We start from the raw sequence: 22549 nt of genomic DNA, 5'->3' as shown, positions 1-22549 counted from the left end.
GTTGTGGGAGGCAAACAAGAATACATGAAGAATGACCTATGCTGAGGCAGGGAGAACATATAAACAAATAAGACTTACTTATGCTGCAAACACACACTTCTTTCACAAGAAAGAAAGGAAAAGAAAATGGTAAAGAAAGTATTGTGTGTAAGAATATACTGCCAGTTCTAAATTACTTATTCCTTAATTAGTTTGGGTGATAGTGGTAAGAAAGCTCAAAACTATCATTGTACAGCTTGCACTTTTCAACTGTGACCACATGAGTTTTTTTCTGAATGTTTCACTTTCCTTTTACATTAAAAGATTGTACATCCAAAATAAACTGTAATGTTGGAAATCTTTTCTCATGGGAAACATTACAAAAATGCATAAAGTAAAATGAAATAAACCCACAAAAACATAAAAATTGTGCATTAGGTTGACTGGTAACTATATCTTATCTTTGTGTCCCCCTAGCGTGCCATGTGATGGACTGGCTCCTGCTGCTAGGAAAGAGAGTTCTCCATGAGCAATATATTGGAAGAAGATAATACATAAAATGAAAGTGTCCAACGATCAAGGTAAACTTTTAAAAGTAAATATGTAATTGTGACATTTTGCTGAACAAAAAGCATTTCTGAAAAGGAAAGAATGAAGATGTATCTGTTATTATTGCCCTATCTAGGCATCAAAACCTTGACTGTGATTGATAATTATTCAGGTCTTCAATGTCATCCACTTTACACAGCAGAATGATATGCTTTAAAAGAGGGCAAAGACAGATAAAGGATTGGGGTGATACTGTGACCCTATATATTGTAAATGAAAATATAATAAAATGCTTTTTAGCACAATTAACTCCTTTCAAGAACTTAGACTATCCAAGATGGAGACACATTTGGTTAAATACAGGCTAGGCAGGAGGAGGCGGGTTCAGGATGACAGACACCAGAAGTGATGTCAGAGGTGGTAAGGTTGTCAATCATCCAATCTGTAGAGGCAGGAAGCGAAGAGGCGTTAGTATACAGCGCCACCCTTGGGGATCAGCGAGGGATTACATATTTCCTTGCCGGTTCATAGGGTGTCACTATTGTGGTCCCCGGCCAGGGCAGGAGCCCGGCTGGGACGCCCAGGAGGACCTGAGGAGGGCTTGTGCCTCCTCCACACCGCAAAGGGGTGTCCGTCCTGGTTATCTTGGGGGCCTCGGGTACAGGGCTTGGAAGCCCAGCCCTGTAGGGACCCGTGGCCACCGCCAGGCGGAGCCCCAATGCCTGCATATCCCTGGAGCCCAGCACTTCCGCCACACCAGGAAGTGCTGGGGGGAAGATGACTGGGGACACCCGGACGGCTTCCAGGTGCGCAGCCGGCACTTCCGCCACACTGGGGTGTGGCCATGACTGATTGCCAGGAAGCAGCTGGAGCCCATCCGGGTTCTCATATATGGGGCCGTCTCCCTCCAGTCAGCAGTGGATGTCGGGTGGAAGAGGACAGAGCTGGAGAGAGGATGGGAGGCGGCCAAAAGAAAGGCATAGAGACTGTGAGGCCTGGACAGTTAGGGGAACGGTGCTGGAGGCACTGGGGGTGCACAAGAACACAAACTGTAAATATTATCTATACTAATAAAAGGCAAAGCCCTCACTGACTGACTGACTGACTCACTCACTCACTCACTCACTGACTCACTGACTCACTTATCACTAATTCTCCAACTTCCCGTGTAGGTAGAAGGCTGAAATTTGGCAGGCTCATTCCTTACAGCTTACTTACAAAAGTTGGGCAGATTTCATTTTGAAATTCTACGCGTAATGGTCATAACTGGAAGATATTTTTCTGCATACGCTGTAATGGAGTTCAGCTGGAATGCCGTGGGGGGCGGAGTTTCTTGTGACATCATCACGCCTCCCACATAATCACGTGAACTGACTGTCAACGCGCTGAAGAAAACATGCAGTATATAATTGAGAAGGCAGCAAAACAATAAGAAGCAAGCGAGTGACATATACACTGAATCCTCCAGGCACTACTTACAAAAGGTTACATTGACAATCGCACAGCTGAGAAGCTTCGATGTATGTGCTCCATAACGCATTAAAAAAAAGTTACATTGACAATCGCACAGATGAGAAGCTTCGATGCATGTGCTCCATAACGCATTAAAAAAAATAATGCGCATGATTACATTGATCAGCGCTTCCCAAAACCTGACGGTCATAACTGGAACCTTCTTTCCTATACTGTATACGGCCATAGCGGGCAGGTCGCTCGCCGTGGGAGGCGTGGCGGCTGAAGGAATGTGTTTAGCATATTCATAAGTAAGGCTGCTGCGCAACTCAGCACGCCTCCCATGTAACTGACTGCCTGCCCATATACGGCCATTCTTCCCTCAGGTGTCTTGAGTCGTTTCCTTGCTTTGCGAAAGAAGCAGCTTTCTCACAGCTTCTGCACTGTTTTATAAATGAACGATATATAACAAAGTCCTTTTTCATTGCTTCGCCAACGAGGCAGCCTTTTTATTTAATCCACGGGTACTTCGCTGTTTCATTGTTCATTTATTTAGATTTTTATAGTTATTGTGTGGGTTTCATTTAATCCACAGGTTCTCTCTTCTGTGTTCACCGCAGTGTCTTCAGTCGTTTCCGTGGTTCACCAAGGAAGCAGCTTTCTCACACCTTCTGCACTGTTTTATAAACGAACGACATATAAGAAAGTCCTTTTTCCTTGCTTCACCAACGAAGCAACCTTTTTATTTAATTGACGATTTCTCCGCTGTTTCATTTTTCATTTATTACGATTTTTATACTTATTGTGTAGGTTTTATTTAATTGACGGGTTCTCTTCTATTTTATTGCTCATTTGTTACGATTCTTGCAGTTATTGTGTAGCTATTTTAGACTTACTTTTCTGTTCAAATACCCATTTCCTTTATTTAATCCGCGGACTCTCCGCTATTTTTTTGTTCCTTTATTACGATTACAGTTGTTTATTGCTTCCCTTCTTTGGCTGACTGCCTGCCCATATAAGCCACTCTGCTGTTTTTTTGTCAAGCAGTCTTTACATAGCTTCTCCACTGTGTTATAAACAAATGCCATATAAGGCCGTCGTTTTTCCTTGCTTCGCCAACTAAGCAGCCTTTTTATTTAATCCACGGGTTCTCCGCTGTTTTATTGTTCGTTTATTTCGATTGTTATACTTATTGTATAGGTATTTTATACTTTCTTTACTGATCAAGTACCCATTCCCTTTATTCTTCCAACTATACCACTATTAAAATGTCTATCGACGTGATCACCATCAATCAAAGAACTATCACTTACCGAGTGGTGTCCATGCCCGGAGATGGCGCCTGCCTTTTCCATTCTCTGTGTTACATATTGCACGGACATATCAGGCTCACTTTTGATATCTGCAAGGACATTGTGTCTTATGTATTAAACTAGCAAAATACCCGCGCTTCGCAGCGGAGAAGTAGTGTGTTGAAGAAGCAATGAAAAAGAAAAGGAAACATTTTGAAAATAACGTAACATGATTGTCAATGTAATTGTTTTGTCACTGTTGTGAGTGATGAGTGTTGCTGTCATATATATATATATATATATATATATATATATATATATATATATATATATATATATATATATATATATATTTACACACACACACACATACACACACATATATACACACACATATATATATATATATACATACACACACACATATATAAACATATATATACATATACATACATATCTACATATATACACACACAGCTATTTCGTATCAGTGCAATACGCTGCTTGTTAAAACGGATAACTCCCGCTCTTACGCAAGTCTGTGTGGATATTATGAACTATCGTATTTGTTCAAGTTCTATTTAAATTTTAAATAGAAGGAATTTTTATTTAGTCGACAGAAATATCTTTGGTAGGAATGGTAAAACAGACAGGAATATTATTCTGAATAAATCAACTCAAACCTTAAATAACTTAAAAGAACAAACATTCAAATTTCTTTACTCTTATGTAAATTTATATAAAAAATAAACTTAGATTTTAAATATCCCAAAAGATTTTGCTCTCCATAAAAATATATCCTTTCAAAATTATACAAATTCAAATATGAACATGCTGCATAACAAAACCTGGAAATATAAATAAAATGTGTTCCTTTCAGCAATAACAAATCAAATCATTCAGTTGTCTTTGCTCATATGTCATTTTAGAGCTGGACGCCTGGCATCTATTTTTGGCAACAGGTTCGTTTCTGTTTGGTGTGAGGTTCTGTGTTGTGGAGATTCTCAGGATGGATTGCAGGTGCTCATCAGTGAGGCGACTCCTGTGTGCTGTTTTGTTAGTCTTTATCACTGAGAAGAGCTTCTCACACAGATATGTGCTACCAAACATGCACAAGGTTCGAGCCACATGTAGACGGACTTTTTTTGTTCTTCAAAGTCACCAAAGCGCCGTGCAAACTCAGTGCGCTCGGTTTATCAGCAAAGTGCGATTTGGGAACACCGTAGTGACGACTTGGTTTAACATTACTTGGCAACAGGGAAAGTTGCACTGGTGCATTTGTGTCTCCCATAAAAGCAACTTCACTTGAAATCACTTTGTGATTGTGCACGGGTAAAACGTCCGCTGAAGTGTCAGATTCTTATTTAATTCTTCTGCTTTCTGTATCTTCTGCATTGCATTCAGGTCTTTCAGCCTCACTGATGAGCACCTGCAATCCATCCTGAGAATCTCCACAACACAGAACTCCCTGATGTTTTGTCTCATAGTGCCGTCTTAGATTAAATTCTGTAATTACAGCCACATTAGCTCCACAAATGAGACACACGGGTTCAGTAAACATATACTCAGCCTCCCATCGGTTTTTAAAGGCTCTATTTTCAGAATCAACTTTTCTCTTCAGCATCGTGTGAGCTAGCTTCGCAATAACTTGCAGCATCATAAGCTAGACTTGATTAACGCGTAAGTGTTGGCAAGGCAGCTGAAGCGCTGCATTATGGGATCTGTAGTTTATTGTGTTACCAGCGCTTCATATAACCGGGCCATTAATAACAATAATACAGTATATAAAATGATCTCGCGGGCTGGATATAATTACACGCCGGGCCGGATGTGGCCCGCGGCCCTTGAGTTTGAGACATATGGACTAAATAGAACTTGAAAAGATATATTTTTCAAATGTGATCGCGCAATTCAGATAGAGTTGGCGCACTACAGCCTGCATGCCTCAATAAGTCATCCTCCCTCGCTCTTACTTTTTACCTTCATCTAATGAATACACTGAGTATGGCTTTACCAAAACAATCATTGATGGCGAATAAAGTATCCATTATTCGAGTATGTAGATCGGGATATATATATATATATATATACCCGCGTATCGCAGCAGAGAAGTAGTGTGTTAAAAAAGCTAGAAAAAGAAAAGGGAACATTTTAAAAATAACGTAACATGACTGTCAATATACAGTATTTGTTTTGTGAGTGTTACTGAGTGTTGCTGTCATCAATGATTTGATTATCATTATTTCTTTCAATCAGGTTCGTATTTGTAGGATGTGTTGTGTTCAAGTTACATTCCGTGTTTGTTGTAAAGATGACAGGTTTCATTCATCGATTCGTTTCTTACTGCATCAATAAACAGCTCGTCTTCTTCTTTATCTGAGACCTGACACACTGCATGCACGGGTTTTTTACACTGTCTTCCTTTAGCGGGACATTGACTTTTTCCACCGTGTGCTTTGTTTCCACAGTAGTTGCATTTATGAATATGCTTGTATGTATCAGACGCTTCATATTTTTGCTGCCTTTTCAATTGTGTAATTCGGTTTTGTTCAGCTCTTTGGAACTGTTGCTTTTATCTGTGCACGCGTCAGTTCACGTGAGCCGCTCGGTGTACATGCATCGAAGTTCCCCAGTTGTGCTGGTGCCATCTCGTGCTATGTCCATGGCTGTATTTAATGTTACCTTAGTCCTGGCACTTAAAACCTTCTCTCGCAGTTTCACTGAGTTTGTGCCAAACACCACGCTGACCATCTCATCTTCCTCTCCATAAGCACAGTCCTTCACCCGTGAATATTTAGTGGCAGTTTGCTATTGGATTGCCCTGACGGACGGCCTTATATGGGCAGGCACTAAATTACAAACGCCAGTGGCAGCCTGTCTATAAACTTAATTTAAAGTGTAGGTTTACATCGTGCTTTGTTTCCGAAGTAGCAGAACTCATCAATATGGTTGTATATGTCACTCGCTCGCTTCTTATTGTTTCGCTGCCTTCTGAATTATATAATGCATGTTTTCTTCATCGCTTTTTGGAGGTCTTCCTGATTTTCTATGTACTGCGTGATTACGTGGGAGGCGTGATGATGTCACACGAAACTCCGCCCCCACGGCGTTCAAGCTCATCTCCATTAAAGTAAATGGAAAAACAGCTTCCAGTTATGACCATTACGCGTAGAATTTCGAAATGAAACCTGCCCAACTTTTGTAAGGAAGCTGTAAGGAATGAACCTGCCAAATTTCAGCCTTCCACCCACACGGGAAGTTGGAGAATTAGTGATGAGTCAGTGAGTGAGTGAGTGAGTGAGTGAGTGAGTGAGTGAGTGAGTGAGTGAGTGAGTGAGTGAGTGAGGGCTTTGCCTTTTATTAGTATAGATGACTGGGAGAGGTTCAAAGTGTGGACTGATGATGGTACAGGAGATAATTATAGTACACAGGAGCTAAATACTCACAACACCATACACAAGTTCATAGGGACGCTGTCACTAAATACTCACAACAACATCCACAAGTTAATAGGGACGCTGTCGCTAAATACTCGCAAGCGAATCCACAAGTTCATAGAGACGCTGTCACTAAATACACGGAGGCAAATCCACAAGTTAATAGAGCTTCTGTTTCTAGATACGATCCCAATAATGAAAAGCGGCTCATACGAAAACTAAAGGTTTGGCTCAAAAAAGCCAATTGTGGATTTGCGTACGACCCAAACATACATTATGAGTCTGACAAAAAAGTACACATTGGATCCATGGATGTTCACTGTGACTATTGCCAAGCAAAGAAGTGGAAATGCGAGTCTCCTGGTTTGTGCTGTAACAGTGGTAAAGTATCTCTCACTCCTTTATGTGACCTTCCTCACCTTCTTGAGGGCCTGTTAAATGGCCAACATCCTCAAAGTGAGCATTTCTTGAACAACATTCCAAAGTACAACAGCGCATTTCAAATGACATCATTTGGTGCTAACCAAATCATTGAGGGAAATTTTATGCCTTCATTTAAAGTTCAGGGATAAGTGTATCACTTGATTGGCAGTCTTTTACCTATGCCAAGTGAGGAACACACATTTTTGCAAATTTACTTCGTCGGGGATGATGAAAAGGAAGCACAAATCCGCTGCGCTAATTTTTCTGGACTTAACATGCCCCTGGTGAAGCAATTACAAAAAATGCTCCATGACTGTAACACTTACATCAAGGACTTCCACTCCACGATGGACAGTATTTCAGATGATGACAAAGACTTCAAAGTTCTCATTCACGCAGACAAAAAACCATTGCATGCACACAAAGGCAGATTTAATAAACCCACAGTTCATCAAGTTGCTGTTGTCATCGTTGGGCAAACGTTCAACAATAGAGATATTGTCTTGAAAACCAGAGACAATAAACTTCAATTCATTAAAGAAACCCACAGATCCTATGATGCACTTCAATATCCTCTCATGTTCTGCTATGGTGAAGATGGCTATTCTGTGTGTATACCTCAAGTTCATGCTACCAGTAAGTTACCTATGAACAAAACCGTCTCTGCAGCAAGCTTCTATTCATACCGCCTTATGATCAGACAACATCATGCTAATAATATCCTTTTCTTCAGAACTTTATTAAATCAGTTTTTAGTTGATATGTACACAAAAATTGAATCCGAAAGACTAAATTATATCAGACTAAATCAAAAAAAACTACGGGCTGAAAATTACATTCACTTAAAAGATACTATTGACAAAAACGACACTGATTTAACAGAACTTGGTCAAGCTGTGATATTACCATCTTCCTTCACTGGAGGACCTCACTATATGCACGAGCGTACACAAGACGCAATGACATATGTTTGTCGTTATGGCCGCCCTGACTTATTCATCATATTTACTTGCAATCCTAAATGGCCTGAGATCACTGAAATTCTCCTTCCACATCAAAAACCTCACAATTGCCACGACCTTATCAGTCGTGTATTTCATCTCAAGATTCGCAAAATGATAGACTTGCTCACGAAGTCTAACATTTTCGGCTGTACAAATTGCTACATGTACACCATAGAGTGGCAAAAGCGAGGTATTCCCCATGCACACATTCTATTATGGCTAAAGGATACGATTAAACCAGCTCTCATCAATCAACTCATCCGTGCTGAAATTCCTGATCCACAGACTGACCCTGCCCTACACAAAATAGTAAAATCCAACATGATTTACGGCCCATGTGGACCTCATAATATCAACTCGCCCTGCATGAGCAACAGAATATGCACTAAGAAGTACCCGCGTCCGTTCATCTCACAAACTCAAACCGGAGAAGATGGTTACCCTCAGTACCGCCGGCGCGCACCTGCTGATGGAGGTCATACAATTAACATCAAAGGAGTAGATATCGACAACAGATGGGTGGTCCCTTATAGTCCTGTGCTGTCCTGCTTCTTTAATGCTCACATCAATGTCGAATTTTGCAATTCAGTAAAATCAATCAAATACATCTGCAAGTATGTTAACAAAGGAAGTGACCAAGCAGTATTTATAATACAAAATCAAAATGACGAAGTATCTCGATACGAAGCTGGTCGTTACATTAGTAGCTCTGAAGCAGCCTGGCGCATTTTCTGTTTTCTCATCCACGAACGTTTCCCTCCGGTCGTTCATCTTGCTGTGCATCTTGAGAACGGGCAAAGAATTTATTTCACAGAAGGCAATGTTGCCGATAAAGTACACAATCCACCAAAAACGACACTTTTAGCATTCTTTGACCTTTGCAAACATGATGATTTTGCTAAAAAACTTCATTATAATGAAATTCCATCATATTATGTGTGGGCAAACAACATGTTTCGTCGAAGGAAACAGGGCAACCCTGTACCAGGATATTCGGGAGTAAAAAAGGATAATGTACTGGGACGGGTCTACACTATACACCCGAATAACTGTGAATGCTACCATCGTCGACTACTGCTGAACAAAATCACAGTTCCCACATCTTTCAAATATCTCAGGACAGTTAATGGTGTCCTACATCCCACCTATAAGTCAGCCTGCAGGGCACTCGGTTTATTACATGACGATATCAACTGGGACGAGACTCTACAGGAAGCTACTCTATCTCGCTCACCTCAAAAGATCCGTGAACTATTTGCTGTTATGTTGGTCTTCTGCCAAATGGAAAACCCCTTAAACCTATGGGAAAAACATAAAGACAGCATGGCAGAAGATGTTAAGAGACAGACTGAAAGAGATCATATACGAACGGAAGTCCACCAGTGGTTAAATTTGATCTATAACAAGTGTCTACAGTTGCTTCAAACCTATGTCATTGCTATTGGAGGTCAATGTCTTCATCATTACGGTTTGCCTTCACCTTTAATTAACAGAACTTGCACAACTTGCATCAAATCCCGAGTACTTGAAAGAGACATCTTACAACACCTTGGCCAATATAGTCACAAATAACGAATGGTTGCTAAATAGTGAGCAAAAGTCAGTTTATGAGCAAATCATGACCAGCATTGCGTCTACTGATGCCACAGTGTTTTTCCTTGATGCTCCAGGAGGAACTGGTAAGACATTCCTAATAAACATTCTCCTTGGAAAAATCCGAGCAAAACGGAACATTACCATAGCTGTGGCTTCTTCTGGCATTGCTGCAACTCTTCTACAGGGTGGCAGAACTGCTCATTCAGCTTTCAAACTGCCTCTAAACCTAAACCATACTGAATCCCCCATGTGTAACATTTCAAAGCAGAGCAACATGGCTGAAGTGCTACGACATTGTCACCTTATTGTCACATTGTCACCTTGTATTGTTGTTACTTTAAAAATAAACTTGAGAGTTCATTTGAAAGGCGACAAAAAAGCCGAAGAATTCTCTACTCTTCTGATGAGTATAGGCGATGGTACCTTCATACAAGAAAACCATAAAATAAATATTCCTACAAATCTATGTCTCATCGTGAATACCTTACAAAACCTTCTTCAAAATGTTTACCCCGATCTACGAAATCTACACCAAAATGACGTCTCATGGTTAAGAGAGAGAGCTATCCTGACACCAAAAAATGACATGACTACAACTATAAACAAGTACCTTCACTAACAAAAACATATCAATCTGTTGATTCAGTTGTAGAAGTAGAGGACGCGGTACATTATCCAGTAGAGTTTCTCAACACTCTAAATCCTCCAGGCACTCCTGAGCATAATCTCATCTTGAAGGTTGGGGCACCAATAATGTTACTAAGAAACTTACAGCCACCGAAACTTTGTAACGGCACGAGACTTCAGGTCACATCTCTACAAAACAACCTAATTGAAGCAACTATTTTTACTGGCAGTGCCTCAGGTGACACAGTTTTTATTCCTCGCATCCCTGTTATACCATCTAATCTCCCATTTCAATTCAAACGCGTTCAATTTCCAGTAATGACAATTAATAAGTCTCAGGGACAAACACTACAAAAGGTTGGCATTGATTTGAGGCAGGATTGCTTTTCACGCGGCCAACTGTATGCTGCATGCTCAAGAGTGAGCTCAGCACACAGCTTAGTCATATTACAATCAGAGGGCCGAACTGACAACGTGGTATACAGAGAGATCCTTAACAATTAATTTTTTACATTTTTTCCCTCACTCTAAAAATGTTTACTTTTTTCTTAATAAAAATATTCAGACAGTATTTCACCGCTGTGAAGAGCGGGTATTTTGCTAGTTGTATAATATATGGTGTGTGATGAAAGTATGTTGTCCGTCTGCCGGTGTCCGGGTCCCAGTTCACACTACATATTAATGCCTGTTCCCTGTCCCCAAATCTCACATGTGTGAAAATAATCAATTATACAAACGTTTGAGAATATAAAACAGAAATTAGCCAATACTGAGATAATGTCCAACCTGCCAGTTCTTGTACATTTTTAATTATGACAAAACTTCAAAAACAGCAAAAAATTAAGAATTTGGAAAACAACCCTGCAATGTAAGAAATCAGTGGGGGATCTCTGTTTCATGTCTGTTTCAACCCATTTAGGGACACCAAATTAATATAGGAAATTGTATAGTATGAAGAGAGAAGAAGAACTGATTGATTGATGCTAATTTGAAAACACATCAGATCTCAATGGGAAAAAGAAATCCTCCTGGATATCTATACTGATATAGACTGGGTAATGTGTTAGAAACGAAAGGATGCCACATCGTTTGATTGAAATGAAAATGATCAACCTACAGAGCCCTGAATTCAAAGACGCCCCAAAAATCAGAGTGAAAAAATTATGTGGCAGGCTAGTCCATTTTGCCAAAATTTAATTGCAGCAACTCAAAATTGTACGCAGCACTTTGTTTGGCCCCTGTGTTCTTGTATACATGCCTGACAACATCGGTGCATACTTCTAATGAGATGACAGATGGTGTTGTGGGGTATCTCCTCCCAGATCTGGACCAGGTCATCACTGAGCTCCTGGACAGTCTGAGGTGCAACCTGGTGGATGAACCAAAACATAATGTCCCAGAGGTGTTCTATTGGATTTAGGTCAGGAAAGTGTGGTGGCCAGTCAATGGTATCAATTCATTCATCCTCCAGGAACTGCCTGCATACTCTCACCACATGAGGCCAGGAATTGTCGTGCACCAGGAGCCACTGTACCAGCATAGGGTCTGACAATGGGTCCAAGGATTTCATCCTGATACCTAATGGCAGCCAAGGTGCCTTTGTCAAGCCTGTAGCGGTCTGTGTGACCCTCCATGGATATGCCTCCCCAGACAATCATTAACCCACCACCAAACTGCTCATGCTGAATGATGTTGCAGGCAGCATAATGTTCTCCATGGCTTCTCCAGACCCTTTCACTTCTGTCACGCGCTCAGGGTGAACCTGCTCTCATCTGTAAAAAGCACAGGGCACCAGTGGTGCATCTGCCAATTCTGGTATTCTATGGCGAATGCCAATCGAGCTGCATGGTGCTGGGCAGTGAGCTCAGGGCCCATTAGAGGACATGGGGCCCTTGGGTCACCCTCATGAAGTCTTTCTGGTTGTTTGGTCAGAGACATTCATCTCCAGGGTGTGGTTATCCCTATTGCTTGTACACTTTTTTCTACCACATCTTGTCCTTCCCTTCGTCTCTCTATTAATGTGCTTGGACATAAAGCTCTGTGAACAGCCAGCCTCTTTAGCAATGACCTTTGGTGTCTTGCCCTCCTTGTGCAAGGTGTCAATTGTCGTCTTTTGGACAACTGTCAAGTCAGCAGTCTTCCCCATGATTGTGTAGCCTACAGAACTAGACTAAGAGACCATTTAAAGGCTTTTGCAGGTGTTTTGAGTTGATTAGCTGATTAGAGTGTGACACCAGGTGTCTTCAATATTGAACCTTTTCACAATATTCTAATTTTCCGAAATACTGAATTTGGGAATTTCATTAGTTGTCAGTTATAATCATTAAAATTAAAAGAAATAAACATTTGAAATACATCAGTCTGTGTGTAATGAATAAATCTAATATACAATTTTAACTTTTTGAGTGGAATTACTGAAATAAATCAACTTTGTCAAGATATTCTAATTTTATGACCAGCAACACTCATAACAGTGACAAAACAATTACACTGACAATCATCTTACGTTATTTTTAAAATGTTTCCTTTTCTTTTCATAACTTCTTTAACACACTACTTCTCCGCTGCGAAGCATGGGTATTTTACTAGTCCCTAATAATATTCAGGTCTTATGAAATTCATTAGGCCAAAGCTACTTTCATAGTTCCTTTGAACAAAGTAATCTTTTGGGAGAATTCATTTGGATTGTTGGGCATCAGGCTGTGTGTAGTCAAATTTACACACAGCTTTTATATTGGAAAATAATACTTTAAACCCTTACCATTCAGCAAAGAACCCATTATTGGCAAATTATCTTTTGCTTATAAAAGGTGTATCTTTGTCTGATCTCCACTCCAGGGGCCTCATGTATAATCGCACTATAACATGGCGTAAGCACAAAAGCCGAAATGTGCTTACGCACAGAAAAATCCAGATGCAGGAATCTGTGCGTACTCCAACTTCCACGTTCTTCCGCTACATAAATCCTGATCAGTGTAAAAAGTAACGCTCGTGCACGCCCTTTATGTAACACCCCAACTCCTCCCAGAATTACGCCTCTTTGAATATGCAAATGAATATAAATCACCCTTAAGCTCAGCCTTCTGTGAAAAGACAATGGGAAAAGCACAGGGGAAAATATAAGAATTTCAGCGAATACCAAGTGGAGGCAAAGGAAAAACATACTATTTGTTCAAATAAACCGTGGTATAATCAACAAAAGGAAGTTGATCGAGTGACATAGCGTGTTGGAGAAACTTGAAAGCTCACGTTCACAAAATCGCACAGTGCCGGAAATAAAAAAGAAGTCACATATCAAAGTCGCCGTGAAAAGTCGAGTTGTAGTCCACTGTCTGAGTGTCATATGAAAGCTTATTAGGGTACAGAGAAAAAAAAGGCACACAGTGGGGAAAAAGCACAAAATGTCAACTTCAATCTCATTTCCACATTTCCACTTTAATCACGTAGTTTATTTTGTCATTAAAGTAGAACATCAAAAACTTCATCTTAAAATCGTTTAATTAATCAGTTTCTCAAATCACATCGTAATTAAAGTAGCATGTTAAATGCTTTGTTTTGTATTTGATCTTCTATGTGCTCTATGTGTGTGAATCACTACTTACTACTTAAACCGGCTCTCTTCCTTTCAACTGGACACAGAATCCATTACATTTGTGATATTACAGCTCTCTGAATAACTAAAATACTGAGATGTATACATGATATCATTTTCATGATGATAGTAGTTAAAGCACGTTATTAAACATGAGTTTCACGGTGCAGTGTTTGTGTGCGACCTTCGATGAAATAATTTATTGCAGCAGTACTCAGGGGTGGCTCTAGGCTTGTGGTGGCACTGGGCAAAGGGAGAATCGGTGGCTCCTTCGCCCACCAATGTCAGTAAGGTAGTTTATGCATGGTGGATGGCCACGTCTGTTGCTGACACTGCATAGCTGCCTCGTGCTCATGACACAAGCATTTAACTTTTGCCAAAATTTGTCGCTGCGTTTTTAGCTGTGTTGTTATTTTCTTTCTGTTTTATATTCAATATATATTTGCGTAGCCGCCACTGCAGTCCTTGCTTTTCTTTCCCCAAATACCCAATCACCACACAATCAGCTCTGTAATAGAAGTTAAGCCATCTGTAGAGAGCGCCGATTCTTCAAAACGTTTAAGGAACATTGAAATATCTACGTAGTACATGTTTAATTATTCTATCCTTCACGACACTCCCAGTGAAGAGTATAGATTATTTAAATGAAGTTAAAGTTTTATCTGTATAATATAATAAACATATTTTGCTGCATTTCACCTTAAAAATGATATCGTCATCATATGTAAATACGCGCTTTATAAAGTGGCTCAGGTTGTGTGATATTATAACTGTAGTGCAAGTTTACAGTGGGGTGATTGTACTTATAAGTATAAACAGTTCTACAAGGAGTAACTGATTAAGTGTGTTTAAAGTTCTTGGGATGAAACTGTTTTTGAACCATACAGGAAAGGCTTTGAGACGTTTTGCCGTGGCTGAGACAGCGTGTACTTGAAGCTGTATACCGATAATTCTCTTTCTGATCAGCTGCTGCTGTGATCCACATTCATATACAGTGATATAAATACTCTGAGTTGGTGCAGTGAAAGTAATATGGAAAAAGATGATCCGCTGTGGCAACTCCTAACGGGAGCAGCTGAAAGAAGAATGTGCAGTGAGAGTAACAACGCTAAAGCAGTTATGGTATTTGGAATACTATGGCTGTTCCCTGGACCATTATATTGTTACAAGTTAATTACAATCAGATGCATTACACTAATAAATAATATGCAGTTAGTTTCAGTGTATTTATAAAGCCGCGTTAGGAAAATAAGGTATAACCACTCAGGAACAGTAGCACTGCTTTGACGCTGGGTGCCACCAGTCTGCAAAACCGAGTTGAGATCTTGCGTATGACAAGGTATGAGGTACCGTGGAAAAGTACGTGGCTTTACGCCAAGTGTAGGTTTTATACATCGCGATTTGAACGTGGAAAAGTTCTTACGCAACATTTCTGTGCGTACGCACCGTTTATACATGAGGCCCCAGGTGTCAGTGATGAACAGCTCTGCTTATTTTTTTGCAATATTTATCACAAAACAGGTACACTACAATATAATAAGGTTTCTTTCAACTCCTTCATGTTTTCAATAATCTTGAGAAAATGTTGCTTCAAAATCCAAAGTCTACCTACAATGTTATTTAAGTCACAATAAAGATATTGATACATTACATTGACTGATCACATAATCCAAGAACAATTCAAACTCTTTCATTTTATTACAAGAATGCATTTCTTTCTTTTTTTTTTTGGAGCATTTCTTATATGAGCGTAACCGACCTTAAAGTAACCATTAATTAAAATCTTTCCTGCTGATCCATTAATAGTATGCATATCCTCAGCAAGATCTGTTTAATGTTTTGGCTCAAGGTAGAAATAAGTGCATGGTGACTAATGTCAGCAGGGAAAACAAGCACAGCAACAGATGTGCACAGATGGTGGCTCTTTCCTGGACAGTCATGGTAGAGAAAAGTACTAGACCTTAATTTAGTGAGCTCTTACAAAATAATGAAAGCATTCCCCTGTATATTTATATGTTTCCAGCTTTAGGTCACTGCATTCAAAGAGATTGAAGATACTATGTCTCCAGATAGGAGTGAGCAATAAACAGTTAGAAATTCTTCGTGAAGAATGAATTACTAAGAAAACATTTTACCGATATGGGAAATGTGGTTTGATGTCATTATTTTATTGTCTTAAAATATACTGTCTTATTGTATGGACATGTATGTGGACTATCAGGTATAATAAGTAAGCACACCCCTTTAAAAATATTTATTGCCTTGTGTGGTGTTCAACTCAACCTGATTGATGAATCAATGCCATGTCTAGCCTCTGCAGCTCTGCATTGGATTAATTGGCTTTGAAAATGTATGTAGGCTTAAAACTGGCAATTTATAACATGGGATGAGGATAGGACAAATTTGGTGTCTCGCATAGCGTTTGGTCAGTGTGAGTTAGAGAAAGAAGCTGCAGTTTGATTTGGTGCACAGGCATGTATGTAATCTGGTCCACAAATTAAACTGTACAGTGTCACCTTTATTTACTTAGTTTTTGAAGTTTGTCTTCATTTTGGAATGGTGTGTGATGCATGGTGTTTCTCCTAGTGTTAGATTATTCCATATTTTGATCTTATTGACAATGACTGTATAAAAAAAAGTTCCTGTAAATAAAACTTAAATAAAAGTTACCATAAAATATGTGCTTTGAATTGAAACAACAGATATCAGGATCAAATTATGAAAATGATGAATTGAATGATGAATGAATTACAGGAAGTTGTGATACTTATTAAGAAGACAGCAGACTAATTTTGAATGTAACCTTCAAAGCAAATGTGAAAACAAGCAGTGACAGCAGTTAGAGATAATGTGATAGTTTAGCATATTTTTAAGCATGAATTATATGCTTTACAGGAAGATGTTTTCATTCTAATTCCAAACTATAACAACCAACATCAAAAAGTTTCATAAGACAAAAATGTAGGAAATTCCTTGATTCCTAAGAGCTTCAAATTGGAGCCAAATCACTTTAGTCAAGAACATTTTAACATTAAAGCTAACTTTTTTCCCTTTAAATGTAGAAATTCCAAGGTAATGAGTTGTGTAACTCTCAAAGTGCTTTGAGAGGTGATATTTTTTGCATAGGCCTTATGCCAACTGTAGTAACATTTATGGCTTAAAAGTACATAAAAATACATATTGCTACTTTTGCCATTTGGGATGCTGTAATGGATTTTTCAGCTGCTCTTCCACCATATTTAGAAATCTCCAGGCTCGGTGTCATTAAAATTCAAAATGTTCTTATATTAAAGTACAACCAGTTATATTTTAGGGAGGTTTGTTTGACACTGGCCTCGGATGTGCAAAAAATAGAATAAACGCAGGTGTGCAATAATTACTTAGTAAATTGTTAACAAGCTGCTGTGTTTTTCATATATATTAATTAATTCATTCATCATTTCATTCCTTTTAACGTGCTTATTCTAAAACAGGGTGGTAGGGGGCCAGTCCATCACAAGTTATGGTCAACACCAGGGAGTTTAGTTTCAATTATGCCTCGATCTTTGTATATAGTTTGTAAGATCTCGGGTTTTCAATTCAGTTCACTTCATATCTGCTTATTTTTGTATAGTGCTCTTCACATTTTTGTAAAAAGTTCAAAGGTAAAATTCAATCACAAACTTCACAAATTACTAATTACATAAAGCATACACATAAAGATTCAGATTTGTTTATACACACAGTAAAGCAAAGCAGTTGCAAACTAATTAACATAAATTGAACAGAACAATATCTGTCCATTAAATATTTGTTGAACCATGGCCAGTTTTGTTGAAATTTCAACAAAACATCCTGTCAGCAGCATCCTGGAGAAAATAAACCTCTCGGGTGGTCCTTGGTCAGTTATTACAAAAATCAAAATGAGAAACGGTGACAGTGGCAAACTGACTGCCCACCCACTCCATGACATTCTATAGTATAAGTATATGATGATAGACTCTTTTCATACTTTGATTCCAATGTTCCATGTATCTCAGATGTCTTTCCTTGAGTAGGTAAACAACTTGGAGGTGGAGCGGTGACACGAAGTGCTACAGCAGGACATTGAAAAGAAAATCAGAACAGATTAGAGTTAGTAATGACTCATAAGTATTATATTTGGACAAAGTGGGCATTGCCCATTTTGCTAGGCTTTACTGGCACACCAGCCCTGCTAAGACAGCAGATTTAACAGGGATATAGACATCTAGCTGCACCTTCCCCCACTTACATTCCAAAGTAAGGGACTGAATATGTCGTACCAGGACAAGCTTGCACTTCATCTGATTGCAAAAGTGTAAATCATAGTTACACTGACATCTTTGTAAAGACTGTTACAGAAGGCATGAAATGGATTCAAGCCAGAACAAAGACCTATAATTCAATGAATGACAACTGTTATGGACATAATAACTTGCCTATAAGCAGGCCCTGATTTTGTAATTGGAAGGAATTAGTTGAACTTTCCTTCAAAAACCAGTTGCACGCACCCATTCTGGAGATTCACTGGAGAACTTTGAGGGAATTCTAGGGATTCTTGGATCACTCGAAATGATTGAAACAATCTGAAACCAGAAAGCTGATGAGCTGTCCCTTCTTCTATCTTCTCTTCTCTTTAATATCTTCTCTTTATAGACCAGATAGCTAAGATCCAGTCTGCCAAGCAATGTGACTTTTCCAGCAGTTTTAGAAAACTGAGAAACAAGTAGGGTGGCACTGTGGCGCAGAGGTAGCACTGCTGCCTCGCAGTTAGGAGACCTGGGTTCACTTCCCAGGTCCGCCATGCGTGGAGTTTGCATGTTCTCCCTGTGTCTGCATAGATTTCCTCTGGTTGCTCCAGTTTCCTCCCACAGCCCAAAGACATGCAGGTTAGGTGCATTGGTGATTTTAAATTGTCCCTAGTGTGTGGGTGTGTGTGTTTGCCCTTTGATGAACTTGGTGTCCTGTTCAGGGTTTGTTTCTATGCTAGCTGGGATGCCTGGGATTTGTTTCCTACCTTGTTGGCTGGGATTGGCTCCAGCAGACCCCCGTGACCCTGTATTCGGATTCAGCGGGTTAGAAAATGGATGGATGGATGGATGGGTTGGATAATGGATATATTTTAAATATATCTTATTATTGACTTCCTCCAAAATTTACCTGCCTTAACAGATTCATTGATCTTAAGGACAATGCATTAATAAATGTTAATGCGAGATATACATGGGATATGTTCAGGTGCACCTCTAATGATGACATCAATGTGTTTAAGAAAGCAGTGTTATGATTTATCAGAAAACTTTTGGATGATATTGTACCTAAAGTAATCATCAACATATTCCTGAACCATAGATGGAAGAAACCATTTGCGGTGTACTAAACACATGCACTACTGTTTACACCTCAAGGATTGTGTCTGCGAAAATGGTTGATTACAAAGGTTCCTCATACAATCTAAGAAAAAGTGTGAAAAATGTTCAACAGCATTATGGGGAAATAGTGAAAGCACAATTTCAGCAGTCCAATCCTAGGCTCATGTGGTAAGGTCTATGGACTACAAAGGAACTAACCCCCACTTCAGTGAGCAATACCTCTCTAGCAGATGAACTTAATAATTTCTACACCGGCAGCAATGTGAATGCTGCTAATACCTTTCAGTGGTGCAACACCACATCTATGAATGGAGCTCTGCCCAGTGAGGAAACAGCACTCACTTTGTCAGAACATAATATAAGGAGAGCTTTCAGGGAAGTGAACACCACTAAGGAAGCTGGTCCAAATGGCCTTCCAGAACACATTTTTTAAGACCTGTGCTGATCAGCTTGCATCAATGTTCATATCAAAATATTTAAGTCTCTCATTAATCCTGTCTGTATTGTACCAACATTCTTTAAAATATTTACTATTGTCCCTGTACCCAAGAATCATATCCAACCTACCTGAATGATTACCGTCTCATTGCACTAATGCCTACAGCACTGATGTGTTTCGAGAGGTGAGTCAAGTATTGCATATGCTTTTCACTGCCCAAAGAAGTACTGTACATCCAATAGTGTTTGCACGTCACTCTAGTAGATTCAAGGATAATGCCATTACTTTAATCCTACACACAGTACTGGCCCAACTAGATAACAGGAGAGGGAAAGTGTAAATGCTATTTACAAACTATACCATTTAACACTCCAAACTCTTTTAAGGTCATTACCAATCACAGTGTCCTGTGTCTGAACACTCACATCTGGGGTTTTAACTCAAGATGGTTTGTGTGGGTGGCCACACTTCATAATCCCTCACTCTCAACAAAAGAGCTCCATAGGGCTATGTACCAAATCCTCTACTATACACCCTCTATACATATGACTACATGGCTGTACATGAATCTGACATCATTGTAACGTTTGCTGATGACACAGCTGAAGAAGGATTGATCTTTAAAAACAAAGAACAATTGTACCTGGATGAAGTAGAAAGTCTGTCACATTGTTGTCAGGACAACAGTCTTCTCTTGAATGCCAGCAAGACAAAGGAGATGATTGTGGACTTTGAAAGAAAACTGCAGAGGCACTACCACTCCCACAATATTAACAGCATTCACGTGGAGAGGGTGAACAGTTTCAAGATACAACAGTGTCCACATCACAGAGAATATGATATGGTTTCAGCAAATCAACACTTTGGTGAAGAAGACACAATATATTATTTACCACCTTGGTTGCCTCATAGATATTGGGCTTCCCTCACAGATATTAAAGAATTTCTATAAATCAACTATTGAATGAATCCTGACCGAAAGTATTACCACCAGGTTTGAAAACATGCAGCAGGACTGCAGGACTCTGCAGAGAGTGGTGTGGTCAGCTAAACATATCACTGGGTGTGCATTTTCTAACTTCCAGGACATCCAAAGTCAGGAGTCCAAAATGACAAACATATTGTCCATACGTTCTTCAATATCTGAGTGGTCCCTGAAGAGTTTTATGGTTTTGCTTTGAAAATTCTTTGGTGCATCAGTGATTTCTAACAGGAAGATGGTTGTTTTTTAATGATTATGATAGTATTTATGGGATGGATGTGGTTGAGCAATTGGTATCCAGGAACCATAATAAATTACACTTCATGTTTCTTTGGCAGAATACATATTCAAAAACTAAAACTGTTGCATGTATTTTAGCAGAGAAAATTCTGAGCAGATGTCACAAAGCCAAAATACAATATACTGGGATAAGCTTGTAAGTGTGGAGACAGTTAAGGAGATGTGGAACATTTTTAAAAATGTTTCACCTATAATGCAAGACAAGTTTATCACAAAATTTAGAAGTGGCAGGGAGCTGAAGAAAACTCTACAGTGGAAAAATAAGAAATTAAAAAAGAAGTTGCAAAAGAAAACAGCAGCTATATATGTACAAGACTAATGACTCCAGCATTAACTATAGAGCTTCTAAGAGTTTGAGAGTAAAGGTTAGAAAGGTATTAGGAAAGTTAAAAGATGACACAAATATATTATTTCAACATTTTAGTAATAAAAGAACTACCAAGGAGGAGATAAAATGTATTAGGAAATATTAAATGCTCTGAATTTTACACGTACTGTATGAAGAAGTCAATAATCTTCCAACAGTAACAGGGATTACTAAAAAGTTACTTTGTGATTTGCAAATAGTAGAGGGAGAAGTACTGTTTAGATTAAATAGCCAGTAGCAGGAGAAGTACTGTTTAGATTAAATAGGCTGAAATCTAATAAATCACCAGGACCAGGTAATATTTATCCTCTAGTTCTTAATCAGGTTAGTGACTATGTATATAAAACTTGACATATATAGTTGAAAAAAATGTACACACTCTACACACATAAGGGTTGTAAACTAGCAAATATCCCATTGTATAAAAAGGGTGAAAAGGTATTGCATGAGATATTCGTAATCAATCTAAAAGAAGTGTGAATTCAGAGCACTTTATGGGTGGGTCCACAATAGGCTTAAACATCAAGAACAGAGTATTAGAGTAAGGAAAACCTTTTTTCAGAATTAGGTGATGTTAAAAGTGGTGTCACACAGGGATTAGTGCTAGGCCAATACTCCTTATAATATAGCCCATAATTGATACTAAACTAGGAAGAAGGGCAGATAATGTAGAATCAGCTCAACTGTTAAAGAGGGACTTGGGCAACATGATATTTATTGTAAGATATTACACATAGGAAGTAGAAATGTTAGATTTGAATACACAAGAGGAGGTCTGAAAGTACACCTTATGAGAAACGTATGAAATATAGTGAACCTATCATTATCTACATCCACATAGCATTTCTAGAAGTTACCTAGAAGGCTAATAGGATGTTAGGTTAAAAACAAATACCTTCAAAAGGTATTCAGACCCCTTCAGTTTTTACATGTTTTATTATATTGCAGCCTTATCCTACAATTATTTAAATTATTTTTTCCCTCATCAAACAACAACCTAGCAGAGCTTAAGAGGATCTGCAAAGAAGAATTGCAGAAAATCCTCAAATCCAGATGTATGAAACATGATACCCAAGAAGACCCCAATGTCAATGTGATCATTCAGTTTTATTTTTGGTGAATTTGCAAAAAATCATAA

Source organism: Polypterus senegalus, chromosome 3 (genome assembly GCF_016835505.1).
Source record: "Polypterus senegalus isolate Bchr_013 chromosome 3, ASM1683550v1, whole genome shotgun sequence".
Taxonomy (NCBI): domain Eukaryota; kingdom Metazoa; phylum Chordata; class Cladistia; order Polypteriformes; family Polypteridae; genus Polypterus; species Polypterus senegalus.
The sequence above is the reverse complement of the archived record's forward strand: the minus strand, read 5'-3'. Positions refer to the sequence as shown.